The sequence below is a fragment of the Syngnathoides biaculeatus genome, chromosome 3, assembly GCF_019802595.1.
Source record: "Syngnathoides biaculeatus isolate LvHL_M chromosome 3, ASM1980259v1, whole genome shotgun sequence".
Classification (NCBI taxonomy): Eukaryota; Metazoa; Chordata; class Actinopteri; order Syngnathiformes; family Syngnathidae; genus Syngnathoides; species Syngnathoides biaculeatus.
Window position 1 is genome coordinate 28,231,667 of NC_084642.1, and position 17,243 is coordinate 28,248,909.

General features: G+C 44.3%; 1 long non-coding RNA gene across 1 annotated transcript; it reads right to left on the reverse strand.

The window, feature by feature from the left end:
* Positions 1–388: 388 nt before the first annotated feature.
* Positions 389–6,769, reverse strand: LOC133497902 (uncharacterized). The gene is made up of 3 exons (XR_009794139.1): positions 6,162–6,769; positions 917–1,139; positions 389–837 (listed from the first exon to the last, which is right to left on the reverse strand). It is a non-coding gene; the product is annotated as an uncharacterized LOC133497902 (long non-coding RNA).
* Between the last annotated feature and the right edge of the window lie 10,474 nt (positions 6,770–17,243).

Below are 17,243 nucleotides of genomic sequence, written 5' to 3' on the forward strand. Positions count from 1 at the left end.
ATTGTTGGCCAGGGATTGGAACCTCAGACCTCAGAACTGAGAGGCCACACTCCAACCAGTTGCTCCACCATGTTGTCTAAAAATATTATTTGATTTAATTTTTTGAAGAAAAAAAACACAAGGGCAATCTAAAAACATAAATGGTAGGTTGATTGAAGACTCTAAATTGTCCATAGGTGTGAAAGTGAGTGCAAATGGTTGTTAGTTTGTATGTGCCCTGTGATTGGCTGCCGACCAGTTCAGGGCTTCTTCGGTAAAGATAATTGGGATAAGCTCCCGTATGCCCACAACCCTAGCGAGAATACGCGGCACAGAAATTTGATGGATGAACTTCCGTTTATTGGAACATGGTCAACTATATTAGTTTTAGATACTAAAATATGTCTCATATTTATTGAGCCGTCACCAATTGTAGACACCAAAAGGCGAAGCATACTGTACAGTGTGATACATACAATTATGAATGCTTGGTTTTATTTATAAATGACAAATGGGACACGTTCTGTGGAATACTTGTCAATGCATGACCAACACCGACATTTTTTAGAGCACACGTCTTATCTTTATCTAACCACTACAAAGTGAGTAAGAATAGTAAAGGAATTTGTTAATTTTGCAGAGCTTTTTATTTAAAATTTATTCAAAATTCAATACCATCTTCCACACCAACTTTTCACAAATACAAAGGACCTAGACCCAAGAGTAAGAGGCGGCAGATAGATTATGATGCACAGTTTATTATGAAAGTAATTGAGGTGGTCCAGGGTTGTGTCGGCAGGCGGCTGGGTTGTTGGAGGTGTGGCAGGGATGATGTAGAACAGGAACAATGGGGAAACACTGAGAAGGAGGAGAGACATGGGAATAATTAAAGGGGACAAGGAATAGTGTTTAACAAGAGGCGGGTGTGTTGTGGTACCGCTTGGAGAAGCTGCAATACTTTGGCAAGGATTTCCAGGAACAGACAGTCTTATAGAGCTTGTACACGTGACGTCACGGTTTTCACGTTGCTATATTGCCGGTCAAACAAAGCTGCTCGGCAGTGCGGGAGTCGTTGAACCGGAGCAGATTTTTCACAATGCCCGAGACCTATTGTGCTGTTGGTTGTCACAATAGATGAGACAGTTCTTCAAATCGACCACCTGACAAGATTAGAAAAGATCAATGGATTTCAGCAATTAAACAGGATGGCTGGTGCCCAACAAAATACACACGCCTGTGTACCAATCATTTAATTTCAGGTAGAAATTATTCTTCTCAATCTCAAATTATCAAGAAGTATTTATAATGCCAAATTGACTCATTTGAGAGCAATGCGTATTTTTAAAAACATAATAAACCATCTGTCACAGAGAGGTTTACGGAGGTAAGCGTGTGGCAGTAATATGCTTCCATGTCAGGAGTAGACGACTCCCTGTCCTAAATATTTTTTTCCCAAACATAGTTAATGAATATAAGTTTGTGTAAAACCAGGGGTCATTTATTTAAATATTGGTATTTGTATTAAAAAAATCTGAGTGGGTCCATCACTTTGTGACATTTATTCCTGATAGAGAACAGATCCAGCAATGAAGGCAGGCAGGCAGCATCAGGCAGTGCTGTGCAGGCTGGGGAGGGACTGAATGTCTTGTTAGCCCAATGTGATACGTTCGTTGAACTTCACCGTTCGTGATCCATTATCCACGAGTGATGGGTTCATTGAGCTTCTTTTTTCACAATCCATTAGTCATGAGTGAATCCTTCGTTGAACTTTGTTCGTGATCCCTTAGATACGAGTGATTCATTTGTTTAACTTCATCGTTCACAAATCGGTGCTGAACAATTTTGCAGTATATATGCAGTGTCTCATGCAGAAGTTAACTGCGAACCAGTACGAAAAGTGAGCCGTTCACACAAGGAACTATGTGGTGAACGTGCTCATGAGGGATTTTAACCATTTGTCCTCACGGAATACCTTTCACTAGCATCCATTTCTCCATGCTAATGGCCAATGTTGAGTTAGTCAACCCTTGACAAAAGCCATTTACATAGGATATGGGTGTCGCCATAATTTTAACAGACTACACATAAAATCATGAGTGGTGAGGAGATTGACTTTGCGAGCTCACCAGTGCAAAGTAAGCAGATGCGGCAGCTGTAGGGAATTTAAGTGGGGAGTTTTATTTGAAAAGATTAATATGAAATTGACAATAACACACTGACATATATGATCCTCTCGAGCTACTACAATTGGTATTGTTTAGTATTATCACTGTATTATTGTTTTGCAATTAAAATATCTGTCCATCCATTTTCTGAGCCGGCGATCCTCACAAGTGCCCCATGCTGCCTCGGTGGGTTATCTCTGTGAATGTACTCTGTTTTCCTTCCACAATCCAAAAACACACATGGTAAGTTAATTGAAGACTCTGAATTACGCACAGGTGTGAATGTGTGAGTGCAAGTGGTTGTTTGTTTATACTGTATGTGCCCTGCGATTGTATGGAGTCCAGTTGAGGATGTACTCCGCCTTTTACTCAGGGTCATCTGGGATAGGCTCCATCATATTCGTGGCCATAATGAGGATAAATGGTACTGAATATAAATGAATGAATGATCATTTACACATACACATTATTTGTTGATTTGACAGATATGCGCACTCGGAGTCGATCAGGCCTACAAGGGAATATACCAAATAATAGAAGTGCTGGTGTGAAGCAGAGCATGGATTAGACTACTTGTTTAAGGATGGCAACATCTGAGATTTTACATCTAATCCGATATTTGTTTTTTTGCTGACATTGGGCAGACAAAGCAAGGCAGACATCATCCGTGTTTGGTGCCGGACGGTCACAAGGCGCATACAAATTTATCTGTTGAAAATATGGGTGGCCTCCGAATTGGAGTAATTTTCCAAATGTATCAAGACTGCAGACTCAATTTTTGGTCAATGTAAGGAATGATCTGTATTTTATTTATGTCCAAAGTAGTATCTGGCATGTGTGCACATGTTAGAGTGACACTGAATGTGTTTACTAACTGGTGTTTTCTCTCAGGGTAATCGCATTCCCAGCATATCTTTAACTGCTGTGGCAGTTTTTATCAGAGAAGACTTTCATGGACAGGGTCAGCTCGGCACGGAAAAGTTAGGAGGCCAATCCTGTAACATTACGTGTTATTATCACCTCTGACAGCTAAACTCATACTGGGACCATCTCAACTGCGCTCATGCAGTCTGCTTTACAGCTTCTCTTTTATATTTGAATTTAGCTGTGGGCTGCTCACCAAAACACCAAATAGCAAGAGTAAAAGACTAAAGTAAATCCCCATCCATCCATCCATCCATTTTTTTTCTCTTCTGCTAATCCTCACGAGGGTCACGGGTAGTGCTGGAGCCTATCCCAGCTGTCAACGGGCAGGAGGCGGAGTAGACGTTGAACTGGTTGCCAGCCAAACACAGTGCACTTTGAGACAAACAGCCGCACTCAAAATCACACCTGGGGGCAATTTATGGTGTCCAAATAATGTTGCATGTTTTTGGGATGTGGGAGGAAACCGGAGTGCCTGGACGAAACCGGAGTGCCCAGAGAAAACCCACGCAGACACGGGGAAAACATGCAAACTCCGCACAGGCGGGGCCGGGATTGAACCTGTGTCCTCAGAACTGTGAGGCCAACGCTTTATCAACTGACCCACTGTGCTGTATTTTTTTATTGTATAGTATTATTTTTAATCTTTTTGAGAGGTAAAAAGAGGTATTAGAAGCAGCACGGTGGTGCAACTGGCTAGAGCGTTGGCCTCACAGATTTGCTCGGTTTTTATGTGCCCTGTGATAGGCTGGTAACCAGTTCAGGGTGTTCCCTGCCTTCTGCCCAATGATAGCTTGGATAGGCTCCAGCACTCCTGCGACCCTTGTGAAGATAAGCGGATCAGAAACTAGATGGATGGATGGATAATGTGGTTGCACGGGTTTACACAGCCTCTTGTTAGTGGCAGATGATTGAATTTCTGACCTGTGCCTTCAGTCAACTGATCCACCTCTTGCTGTCTGTCTGTTTAAGATACAGTGCCCTCCATAATTATTGGCACCCCTGGTTAAGATGTGTTAAAAGCCTTAAAATAAATTCAGTGTTTATTGCAGAAGAATACTGGCACACTGAAAATTTTAGGAAAATGTAACCTTCGACTCAAATGAATTGTAAGAAAATGAAAAAATCCCTCACTAAAAAATAATTATTTTTCATTAAATCACCTGTTCCACAATTATTGGCACCCTTAACAATTCCCAGGAAATAAATATAATTGAAGCATTATTGACATTTCTACAGTACTTTACAAAGTTTACCAGAGTGTACCAGAGTACCAGAGTAACCCATTTCATTAGTAATTCATCACTTCCTGTTTTCCTTGGGTATAAATATGACATGACACAGAGGCCATTTCTCTTATCCACTCTTAAAGATGGGAAAGACTAAGGAAGACAGCATACAAGCGAGGCAGATGTGCGTCGAATTTCACAGGTCAGGCAGAGGCTACAAGAAGATTGACACTCAACTGCAGTTGCCCATATCCACTGTGAGAGGAATAATTAAGAAGTTCAAAACAAGTGGAACAGTGCTAAACAAGCCTGGACGAGGGTCATTGATGCTGTGGGGCTGTTTCGGTTCCAAAGGCCCTGGGAACCTTGTTAGGGTGCATGGCATCATGAATGCTTTGAAATACCAAGACATTTTAAATCAAAATCTGTCCCTCTGCCCGAAAGCTGAAGATGGGTCGTCACTGGGTCTTTCACCAAGACAATGAGACTATACATATGGCCAAATCTACACAGAAATGGTTCACCAGACAGAAAATCAAGATCCTCCCATGGCCATCTCAGTCCCCAGACCTCAACCCCATTGAAAACCAGTGGGGTGAGCTGAAGAGGAGAGGACCCAGGTCTCTGGATGATTTAGAGAGAGTCTGCAAAGAGGAATGGCTGAAGATCCCTCTTTCTGTCTTTTCCCATCTTGTGAAACATTATAGGAGAAGATTAGGTGTTGTTTTATTTAGCAAAAGGGGGTTGGACAAAGTATTAACACTAGGGGTGCTAATAATTGTGACACACATTATTTGATGTCAAATAATTATTTCTTTATGTGGGATTTTCCCCCACTGAATAAATGCACTTGCATTGAAGGTTGGATTTTTGTCTTTTTTTCCATTAAGGTCCCATATTATTTAGAAAAAAAATAATTATTAGAAGCTAAAAAACACATCTTAACCAGGGGTGCCAATAATTATGGAGGGCAACTGTACATGCTGTTCTGAAAGTACCCCACAAAAAAGTTTTGTTGTTGTTGTTGAAACAAGCAACAGCTGCAATTATTTTGGTTGACCTATCCTCACAAAGTTGAGTTTTTCTTGAAAAATGCCTCTGGGGCAAAGGCACAGTGGTGAATATAAAACTGGTTAGACTGTTTCAAAAATGTGTTTGTGTGCGTGGGTGCAAGTGTGTAACTCAGCACTAGGAATTCGGAAGGTCTTGAGCAGATTACATTTACAGGGGAACACTTAGAAGCTGAAGTCTGGGTGTACTAAATGTGTGATAGAGACCCTTTCCAAAATATTTGTAATTTGTCATTTGTAATACAGCCTGTACCCCAGCAAACCTCCCTCATGTGGAGTGCAAATCAATGCAAGGTAAATGTTATTTTGTCAAAAAAATATCACACCATATCATGGGCCAAGTCCAAGAACTATTTTTTCTCTAAACTAATTTGCCAATGATAAGCTTCCAAAAAATGGAAGTATTCCTTTTCTTATTTAATTCTGGAGTTTTGAACACCCATATGATGCTCTTTTCCCCTTTTAATTGTTACAGCATCACAAGGAAGCTGTAACGTTACTGCATAGCAACAACCAGTCCAGCCATAAGGCAAAAATATATAAACCTAATCCCCACAGACCCCCCAAATATATTTGAAATTTACCAAAGCACTGTTTCCTACTAATCTATGATTCATTACTTGCAATATCCTGAGCCTTGTCCCGCAAATAGCATGTCAATGAATATGTCTCAAGTGTTTCTCCAAATGGAAACGTCATCAGGTAATATACACACTTGGAAATTCCCATGAATCTCTGAGTAATCATGTGACTCATTTGAACAAAAAACAAATGGTTGATTCTTCTGGTCTTACCTTTATTGAATCACATACAAAGCATTGAAGAGCCTTGAAGTTGTTTTTTTTTTTTTTTTTTCAGGAAGGAGGAAGCACTCTCAGAGACTCAAGTTTGGGCTGATTATTTTAAGAGGTGTCACAGCTGCAAGCTACAAGTCCGATCGTATGTTGCGTTGAAGCATCCACACCTGCAACGAACCCCAAAAACTTTGTTCTCTCCTTAAAACAATCCTCCTTCCCTATGAGTGTGGACAGGAGGTCCCGCCCTCATCTTTCCACCAGGGACTTTCCTTTCTGTTCCTCACCAATGCCACATCCCCCTTTCTGGCCCGGGAAGTCTGTGAATATTGAATATTTGGGTGCAATAAACCAATAAATGCAGATTTTTTAACAGAACCCCTGGGGATAACCCCGAGTGGTCACCCATGAGGGGGCTAACTGTAAAAACCCCAAAGGTCCATTAAATTCCTTTGAAGAGACCTTAGAGTTTCTTTGAAGTAGAATTACACGGGGAGTACTATCTTACTTTCTAAGCTCGGACCGTAATTCTCCTCACTCAGCTTTTATCTAATGCAATGCTAAAATACACTACACTTACAAACCATCAAACTATTGCACAGATTTTATTTTTTATGCCTTTTTGTATGTTAGAAATGGGTTTGTGTTATGAACATAACTTTAAAAATGCATTGAAATAAGAATTTTAAAATGGTGACCCTATTCTTTGCATGACATAGAGTCTATTACAGGGCATTTTTTAAACACATTGAATAGCTTAATTATCTGCTCACAAATATGGAAATTTAGTTTGCAATTAAAAATGTAGGGGACAAAAGATTTTAAGTTCAGTTTTTATTCATACACTAGATTATACCTAAAACTAACCTGACGTGATCTGATGCATGCGCTTAAGAAATGCACTGTCTTTCCCATTAAAATCAAATCGCACACAAGTTGCCAAAACCCTTGACCAACTCCACAACTCCATGAAGGAAGCTCATTATTGAATTTTGCCTCACACAAATCATCCCTCCCAGAACCAACTCTCGCATTTCCCTGCAGGTTGTCATACATTTTTTTTCATTGTCAGAGTTAAATGCTATCTGCCAACGGTTGTGTTGGTTTGTGGTTAATGGTTTTATTGTTTTACTGACTGTAAAGTAGTGTCATGCTCCTGGCATCCTCCCCAGGCTGGGTGTGGTCAGCCAATTAGTCGGCACACACCTGCACCCTGGTTTGGGCCGAGTACATCCGGTACTTATAGGACACGGGGGACAACTAGTCCGCCGCCAGATCGTTGAGCTTCATGTCCCGTTCCAGCACTCTCGTATCCCTGATCGACAACCTGTGTGTACCAACCTTCGCCTGTTCTCCGACTCACCCCGTAAGCCTGAATCCCTCGACACTTCTGCCTGCTTTGAACGTTCTCCTGTATATCTGACCTGCCGTGTACCGACCCTCGCCTGTCCCCGGACCATCCAAGTAAGCCTGCCTCTTCTGTTACTGCTGCTCTTACGGACTGACTTGCTGATCATAGACCTCGGATTGAATAAAGGCTGTTGTACTCTACCTGCTTGCCTCTGGAGTCGTGCATTTGGGTCCGCCCTCGAGCCTCGTCGTGACAAGTAGTGGTAGAGGAGAGTGTAGCTCGACAACTCGGGATGTGGTGTGTCGGACGACTCTGGTGGTGGTAGGAAAATTAGGAAGACAAAGGTAGAGCAGAGAACCAGGTGGTGGAAACAAAGAAAGGAAGAATCCTATGTGGCCTTGCAGAAAGAGGTGAGATCGGCTCTCAATGAACAGGAGGAGTTCACGGAAAAGCCAAGGTGATCAAAGAGACGGGCAGGAGAGTACTTGTTGTGTCTTCTGAGAGGAAAGGGGAGAAGGAGACCTGGTGTTGGAACCTCAAAATACAGGAAGACATACAAGGAAAGAGATTAGGAAAGAAGTGGGACAGTGAGAGGACTGAGGAGAGGCGAAAGGAATACATTGAAAACAAGAGGCATATGATGACATGTACACCAGGTTGGACATGAAAGAAGGAGAAAAGGTTCTCTACAGGTTGGCCAGACAGAGGGAAAGAGATGGGAAGTATGTGCAGCAGGTAAAGGTGATTAAAGGAAGACTCCCCAAATTATAGAAATGCGAACACACATTAAAAGTTAGTAGATGAGGGTGCAGTGTTTCTTTTAATGCCAGAGTTATTCACAGATTTCACCATAAAACATCCCTAAATTGGAAAAGTATTATCAAAACTCCTTTCTTGCTCAGACATTCCATTTAGCCCGGCTGGAAAACTGACAGCCAATCAGCGTTTGCCACGCCTGCAGTGCTTGCTGTTGTGACACCCCATTGTTCGCGGTTTCACTGAACAGTGAATGTCCATTATCTGGCATTTTGTGGCTGATTTTTGTGAAAAATGATTATAAACCAACAAAACAAAAATTCCCTCCTCAACCCATCCCCTTATCGTGGTGGAGGGGTTTGTGTGCCCGATAATCCGAGGAGCTAAGTTGTCTGGGGCTTCACGCCCCTGGTAGGGTCACCCATGGCAAACACGTCCTAGGTGAGGGACCAGACAAAGTATGAGTCCAAAACCCACGATGATGACTGCAAAAATTGAATCTTGGTTTCCCTTGCCCGGAGGCGGATCACCGGGGCCTCTACGCCTCTACGCACCACTTGGGCTCTGACACCAGTCTGGAGTTGCCCACGGGGAGAGACGCCGAGCAGGTGTGGGTATACTTATTGCCCCCTGGCTTGGGGTCTGTACATTGGGGTTTACCCTGCTAGATGAGAGGGTATCCTCCCTCCGCCTGCATGTAGAAGACAGGTCCTGGCTGTTGTTTGTGCTTATGCAGCAAACAGCAGTGCAGAGTACCCACTCTTTTTGGAGTCCTTAGTGGGAGTGCTGGAGAGTGCTCCCTCTGGCGACTCCATCATTCTGCTGGGGGACTTCAATCCCCACGTGGGCAATGACAGTGAGACCTGGAAGGGCGTGATTGGGAAGAACGACCCCCCAGAACTCGAGTGGTGTTCTGTTACTGGACTGCTCATCACGGATTGTCCATAACAAACACAATGTTCAGGCATAAGGGTGTTCGCATTTCCACCTGGCACCAGGACACCCTAGGTCTCAGTTCAATGTTTGACTTTGTGGTCGTTTAATCGGACTTGTGACCACATGTCTTGGACACTTGGGTCAAGAGAGGGCTGGAGCTGTCAACTGATCACCATCTGGTGGTGAGTTGGCTCCGATGATGGGGGAAGATGCCAGTCCGACGTGGCAGGCCCAAAATGTATTGTAAGGGTCTCCTGGGAACGGATGGCAGATTCCCCTGTCAGAAGGAATTTCAACTCCCACCTCCGAAAAAATGTTGCTCACGTCCCAGAGGAGGCGGGGGACAGTGAATCCGAGTGGATGATGTTCCGCGCCTCCATTGCTGAGGTGGCCGATTGGAGCTGTGGCCATAAGGTGGTCGCTGCCTGTTGTGGGGGCAACCCACAAACACCTTGGTGGACACCAACAGGGAGGGATGCTGTCAAGCTGAAGAAGGAGTCCTATTGGGCATCTTTGGCCTGTGGGACTCTGAGGCAGCTGATAGGCATTGGCTGGCCAAGCGGAATGCAGCTTCGGTGGTCGCTGAGGCAAAAACCCGGGCGAGGGAGGAGTTTGGTGAGGCCATGGAGAACGACTTCAGGACGGCTTGGAGGAAATTCTGGTCAACCGTTCGGTGCCTAAGGAGAGGGAAGCAGTGCACTGTCAACACTGTGTATAGTGGGGACGGGGCACTGCTGACCTCAACTCAAGATGTTGTGAGTCAGTGGGGAGAATACTGCGAAGACCTCCTCAATTCCACCAACAAGCCTTCCCACTAGGAAGTTGAGTCTGGGTGCTCTGAGGCGGGCTCTTCTATCTCTGACGTTGAGGTCACTGAGGTGGTTAAAAAGCTCCTTGGTACCAGGGCCCGAGGGGTGGATGAAATTCGCCTGGAGTTCCTAAAGGCTCTGGATGTTATGGGGCTATCGTGATTGACACGCCTCTGCAACATCGGGTGGACATCGGGGACAGTGCCTCTGAATTGGCAGACTGGGGTGGTGGTCCCCCTTTTAAAGAAGGGTGACCGGAGGGTGTGTTCCACTATAGAGGGATCACACTCCTCAGCCTCCCTGGTAAGGTCTACTCAGGGGTATTGGAGAGGAGGGTCCGTCGCGATGTCAAGTCTCGGATTCAGGAGGAGCAAAGTGGTTTTCGTCCTGACCGTGGAACAGTGGACCAGCTAGGGAAAGCCTATGACAGAGTACCAAGAGAGCGCAGTAGGATCCTTGAGGGTGAATGGGAATACGCCAAACCAGTCTACACGTGTTTTGTGGACTTAGAGAAGGCATTCGACCGTGTCCCTTGGGGAGTCCTGTGGGGGGTTCTTCAGGAATATGGGATACCGAATCCCCTGGTATGAGGTGTTCGGTCTCTGTATGACCGCTGTCAGAGTTTGGTCTGCATTTCCGGCAATAAGTCGGACTCATTTCCGGTGAGAGTTGGACTCCGCCAAGGCTGCCATTTGTCACCGATTTTGTCCATATCATTTTTTTGTTCATAACTTTTATGGACAGAATTTCTAGGTCCTGTCGAGGCGTAGAGGGTGTCCGGTTTGGTGGCCTCAGCATTGCAAATTTGCTCATCAAGCCGTGATCTCCAGCTATCACTGGAGCAATTCGCAGCCGAGTGTGAAGTGGCTGGTATGAGAAACAACACCTCCAAATCCGAGACTATGGTCCTCAGTTGAAAAAGGGTGTCGTGCCCTATCCAGGTCAGGGATGAGATCCTTCCCCAAGTGGACGTGTTCAAGTATCTTGGGGTCTTGTTCACGAGTGAGGAAAGAATGGAGCGGGAAATCGACAGACGGATCAGTGCAGCATCTGCAGTGATGCAGACTTTGTATCGGTTTGTTCTGGTGAAGAGGGAGCTAAGTCGAAAGGCGAAGCTCTCAATTTACCAGTCAATCTCCATTCCTACCCTCTACTATGGGCATGAGCTGTGGGTCGTGACCAAAAGAACAAGAACCTGGATACAAGCGGCCGAAATGAGTTTCCTCCGCAGGGTGTCCGGGCTATCCGTTAGAGGATGAGAAGCTCGGTCATCCAGGGGGGTCTCAGTGTTGAGCTGCTACTCCTCCGTATTGAGAGGAGCCAGATGAGGTGGCTGGGGCTTCTGATTTGGGTGCCTCCTGGACGCCTCCCTAGTGAGGTGTTCTGGGCATGTCCTACCGGAATGAGACCCCGAGGATAACCCAGGACATGCTGGAGAGACTATTTTCTCTCGGCTGGCTTGGGAACGCCTTGGGATCCCTCCGGAAGAACTGGAAGAAGTGGCTGGGGAAAGGGAAGTCTGGGTATCCCTGCTGAAGCTACTTCCCCCGCGACCTGATCCAGAAAAGCGGTAGGTAATGGATGGATGGCTGTATGGATGGATGAATGGACAAAACAAAAATAGCATGATGTACAATGTTCAAGCCTGTGCGCTTGAGCCAGAAAACATACACACAGAACTTGACATGTTGGAGAGGGGGCGTGGCACTAACAACGAATAATCCCATGATCTGGATCGTGGAGATTTGTTTGATGCTTTTCTGAGGAGTTTGTTTCGATGTAGCGAATATACAGGAGGTGTGGCCAGACTTTTTTACCCAAAGTTCTACTTTTCAAGCAGCCAGCCTCTCGCGATTGGCCGGCGTCGGGGGTGAAGGGTGTGTGTTGCACGTGTGCATCGCCGTAAATAGTAACCGGGAAGTGTTGTGTGCTAAGAGCTAATAAAGCGAGTATAACAGCGAGTCGATGCTTCGTGTTATGACTACTCCCACCATTGAGCAAACAGAACAAAAATAACAATGTACACTGTTCAAGCATTTGATCCAGAATACACACAGGTGGAACTTGACGTGTTGGAGAGTGGCGTGGCTCTGACGAAGAACAATAACAGACCCATTACATGGCCTGCAGAGATTTTTTTTGATGCATTTCTGAGAGGTTGGTTTAGATGTAGAGAATACACAGGAGGCGTGGCCAGACTTTTTTTTATCCCAAGTTCTACTTTTCTCGCGATCGACCAGCGGCAGGGGAGCGGGGGTTGCACGGGCGCATCACCGTAAATAGTAATAGTAATAGTAAGTGTTGTGTGCTATGGTCAAATAAACCGAGTATAACAGAAAGTCGATTTGCCTTGACGATGCTCGTAGAAAAGTACAGAGAAGGTCAGAAGGAGCTACATTGTATCTTTGTAGAGCTAGAGAAAGCCTACAACAGAGTACCAAGAGACGAACTGTGGCACTGTATGCAGAAGTCTGGTGTGGCGGAGAAATACAGTGAATAAAATGAGTATTTGAAAACCCTGCTATATTGCAAGTTCTCCCACTTAGAAATCATGGAGGGGTCTGAAATTTTCATCATACTGTAGGTGTATGTCCATTATGAGCGAGAAATCACAATGTAAGATTTTTTAATGATTTATTTGTTTGATACAGCTGCAAATAAGTATTTGAACACCTGTCTATCAACTAAAATTCTCACCCTCAAATACCTGTTAGTCCGCCTTGAAAAGTCCACCTCCACTCCACGTATTATCCTGAATCAGATGCACCTGTGTGAGGTTGTTAGCTGCATATAGAGACCTCTCCACCAATCAGTTCAATCAGTAAGACTCAAACTTATAACATGGCCAAGACCAAAGAGCTGTCCAAAGACACCAGAGACCAAATTGTACAACTCCACATGGCTGGGAAGGGCGAAAGAAAAATTGCTAAGCAACTTGTGGAAAAAAAGGCCCCTGTTGGAGCAATCATTAGAAAATGTAAGAAGCTAAACATGATAGTCAATCTCAATCAGACTGGAGCCCCATGCAAGATATCACGTTGTGGGGTCTCAGTTATCCTCAGAAAGGTGAGGAATCAGCCCAGGACTACATGACAGGACGTGGTCAATGACCTGAAAAGAGCTGGGATCACCGTTTCCAAGGTGACTGTTGGTAATACACTAAGACGTCATGGTTTGAAATCATGCATGGCACGGAAGGTTCCCCTGCTTAAACCAGCACATCTCAAGACCTGTCTTAAGTTTGTCAATGACCATTTGAATGATACAGAGACGTCATGGGAGAAAGTTTTGTGGTCAGATGAAACCAAAATGGAACATTTTTGTCATAGTTCCACTAACTGTGTTTGGAGGAAGATGAATGATGAGGTGAATCCCAAGAAAACCATCCCTACTGTGAAGCATGGGGGTGGTGGCATCATGCTTTGGGGGTATTTTTCTGCACATGGAACAGGACGATTGCACTGTATTAAGGAGAGGATGACCGCGGCCATGTATTGTGAGATTTTGGGGAACAACCTCTTTCCCTCATTCAGAGCATTAAAGATTGGTCGTGGCTGGGTCTTTCAACATGACAATGACCCGAAACACAGAGCCAGGAAAACCAAGGGGTGGGTCCATAAGAAGCATATCAAGGTTCTGGCGTGGCCTAACCAGTCTCCAGACCTAAACCCAATAGAAAATCTTTCAAGGGAGTTGAAACTCCGTGTTTCTCAGCGACAAGAAAATCTGTGTGGAGGAGTGGGCCAAAATCCCTCCTGCAGTTTGTGCAAACCTGGTGAACAATTACAGGAAACGTTTGGCCTTTGTAATTGCAAACAAAGCCTACTGTACCAAATATTAACATTGGTTTTCTCAGGTGTTCAAATACTTATTTGCAGCTGGATCATACAAATAAATCATTAAAAAAATCATACATTGTGATTTCTGGATTTTCCTTTTTAGATGATTTCTCTTACAGCGGACATTTCAGACCCCTCCATGATTTCTAAATGGGAGAACTTGCAATATAGCAGGGTGTTCAAATACTTATTTTCTTCACTGTATGTCTATCTTATTTATGAGGGTAGCAGAACAGTGGTGAGGTGTGCCATAGGCGTAACAGAAGAATTTAAGATGAAGGTTTGATTGCATCAGGGATCATCTCTGAGCCCCTTCCTGTTCACTGTGGTAATTGATAGGCTGACAGATGAGGTTACACTAGAATCCCCTTGGACCATGATGTTCGCAGATGATATATTTAGATATGCAGTGAAAGCATAGAGCAGGTGGAGGAACAATTAGAAAGATGGAGGCATGCACTGAAGAGACAACAGGAAGCAGAAATGGAGGTTGCAGAAAATAAGATGTTGAGGTTCTCGCTCTGGGTGAGCAGGTTGGATAGGATTACAACTGAGCTCATTAGAGGGAGAGCCAAAGTTGGATGTTTTGGAGACAAGGTTCAAGAGAGCAATGGTTTGGACATGTCCAGAGGCGAGAGAGTGAGTATATTGGTTGAAGGGTGGTGAGGATGGAGCTGCCAGGCAAAGGAGCGAGAGGAAGACCAAAGAAAAGGTTGATTGATGTTGTGATGGAAGATGTGAGGACAGTGGGTGTTAGAGAGGAAGATGCAGGAGATGGAAAAAGATGACATGCTGTGGCGACCCCTAACAGGACAAGCCGAAAGGAAAAGAAGATGAAGGTTTTATTAGGGTGTTTCTTTGTATGCAAGTCCAAGTGTTTATGTGCATAATGTTTTACTGCCTTTGTAATGAGGCAACTAACTATACCTCACACAGACAGATACAGGTGTTGACTTAAAATGAGGTTTTATTACTAGAATTTGTTGGCAAGATGGAGTGTTTGGTCCAAGTAGACATCCTATGGTGATTCACAAATGAGGGACGAGAAGGCACAGGCAGACTTCGAAGGTTTGGGTCATGATAACGGTGATGACGGGTTGGCGAATTGGTCACTGCAGTAGGGGTTTAGGGCAGTGTTGGCCAAGCTATTTAAGCAATGTTATTCCAGAGAGTAAGCTGACAGTGAATCAATGTTGGTACTATTATAGGCTGAATTTGAACAGTCAAAATGGTTGAAATCCATTTCTCAGTGATAAATTATTGAATCATTATTGCAATCATCAATGGTCTATGATGTTGTTGCATATGACAGTGGCTATGATTAGCTATTTGCCCAGGAAATATGACAGAAAAAAATTATGATTTATAACCGGGACATGGTGGACTAATCGCCAGAGAGACACAAGCATTGAACAAATAATGACGCAAGGAGAGGGAGGCGGAGTAATTTTGTTGTACACTTTCACCAAAAAACTAATAGTGGACAGTGGAACATTGGGCGAGCAGCCATGCTATTGAGTGTAAAGCATGGCATATATTAAGATTGTTAAGTCAAACATAAGTTTCAGAAAATAACTACAAAGTTCAGTTGTATTAGCTTTAGGGACATTCTTGAACTTTGTGTTCAGCTAATTTGTTCACGTGACCCATAATATTGTTTAAAGGCTCATGACTGAAAAATTGCATTCCACGTTAACTGCATTAACATAACCAAATGAGCATTCTTCATCCATCCATCCATTTTCTTAGCCACTTCTCCTCACATGGGTCGCACTCACAATCACCCCTACAGGCAATTTAGAGTCTCCGATGAATGCATGTTTTTGGGATATGAAAAGAAACCGGAGTTCCTGGAGAAAACCCACGCAGGCACAGGGAGAACATGCAAAATTCACACAGGTGGAGTCAGGATTGAAACCGGGTCCTCAGAACTGTGAGGCCAATGCTTTACAGCTGCTCCACCGTGCCGCCCCGTACTTATATAAATGTGTTAATTGTTATCTTGCAAGTGAATGTGTGTGTGTGTGTGTGTACGTGCACATGTGCGTGGGTAGCCCAAGATTATTTAAATGTGCATCCAAGTGTGCTAATATTTGTGTTTATCAAATGAAAGATTGAGATTACGATAGATGTGTAGAGTGAGCAAAGATCATTCATCATGGAACTGTTCACAGCATTCAACGAGCTTTCCAAACGGGATATGACAGCAACTGTTTTTCTATTCTGATCCCCTAAATCCCTTTGTTGCATACCCTGTGGAGGATATTGTCACTCCAAGGAGATTCAGGTAACATTAGCATATGGTTTGCTACTCTCAATCATCCATCCATCCCTTTTCTGAGCCGCTTATCCTCACGAGGGTCGCGGGAATGCTGGAGCCTATCCCAGCTGTCAATGGGCAGGAGGCAGCGTACACCCTGAACTGGTTGCCAGCCAATCATAAAGCACATAGAGACAAACAGTCACACTCACAATCACACCTAGGGGCAATTTAGAGATTCCAATTAATGTTGCATCTTTTTCGGATGTGGGAGGAAACCGGAGGTCCCGGAGAAAACCCAGACAGGCACAGGGAGAACATGCAAACACCACAGAGGCGGGGCCGGGATTGAACCCTGGCCTTCAGAACTGTGAGGCCAACGCTTTACAGCTGTTCCACCGTGCAGTCCACTCCCAAACATATTCTAAATAGTATAACTACATTTAAGTATCAACTGTTTGATGGATACAATCACAAAAATCTCAAAATCCTTTGGCTATCAGCAAAATCATCAATTCATTCATTCATTCATTCATTCTCCGTACCACTCGTACCACGGAGTCCCCAAAGAAAATTCATGAAGACACGAGGAGAACATGCAAATTCCACACAGACGAGGCCAGATTTAAACATGAGGCTTTGCTGGGAACGCCGGTCAGATAATTCCTTACAGAAGGAATTTTAACTTTAACTTCTGACAGAACCTCACCCATGTCCTGGGGGTGGCTGAGGATATTGATTTTGAGTGGATAATTGTCAGGACCTCCATATCTGAGCATACACCGAAGCTGTGGGTGTAATGTGGTTGGTACCTTCCGTGTTTGCAAACCCCGAATCGTATGGTGGACACTAGCGGTAAGGGATACTGTCAAGCTGAAGAAGGAGTCCTATTGGGATCTTTTGGCATGTGGGACTCCTTCCATGCTTTAACCCCATTAGTAAAAGAGATTTAGAACAAAAAGTGTTCAGTGTGCCTGTGACAAACTGAACAGGAAACATACACTGGCAAACACAAACGATTGCTGTTCAAGTCCAAGCCATGATGCAAGTCTTGTAGCATCCATTCATTTAAGAGCTGCTTATCCTCACGAAGCTCACTTCAAGGTGTCGCTTCCCTTGTTGTTCGCTGCT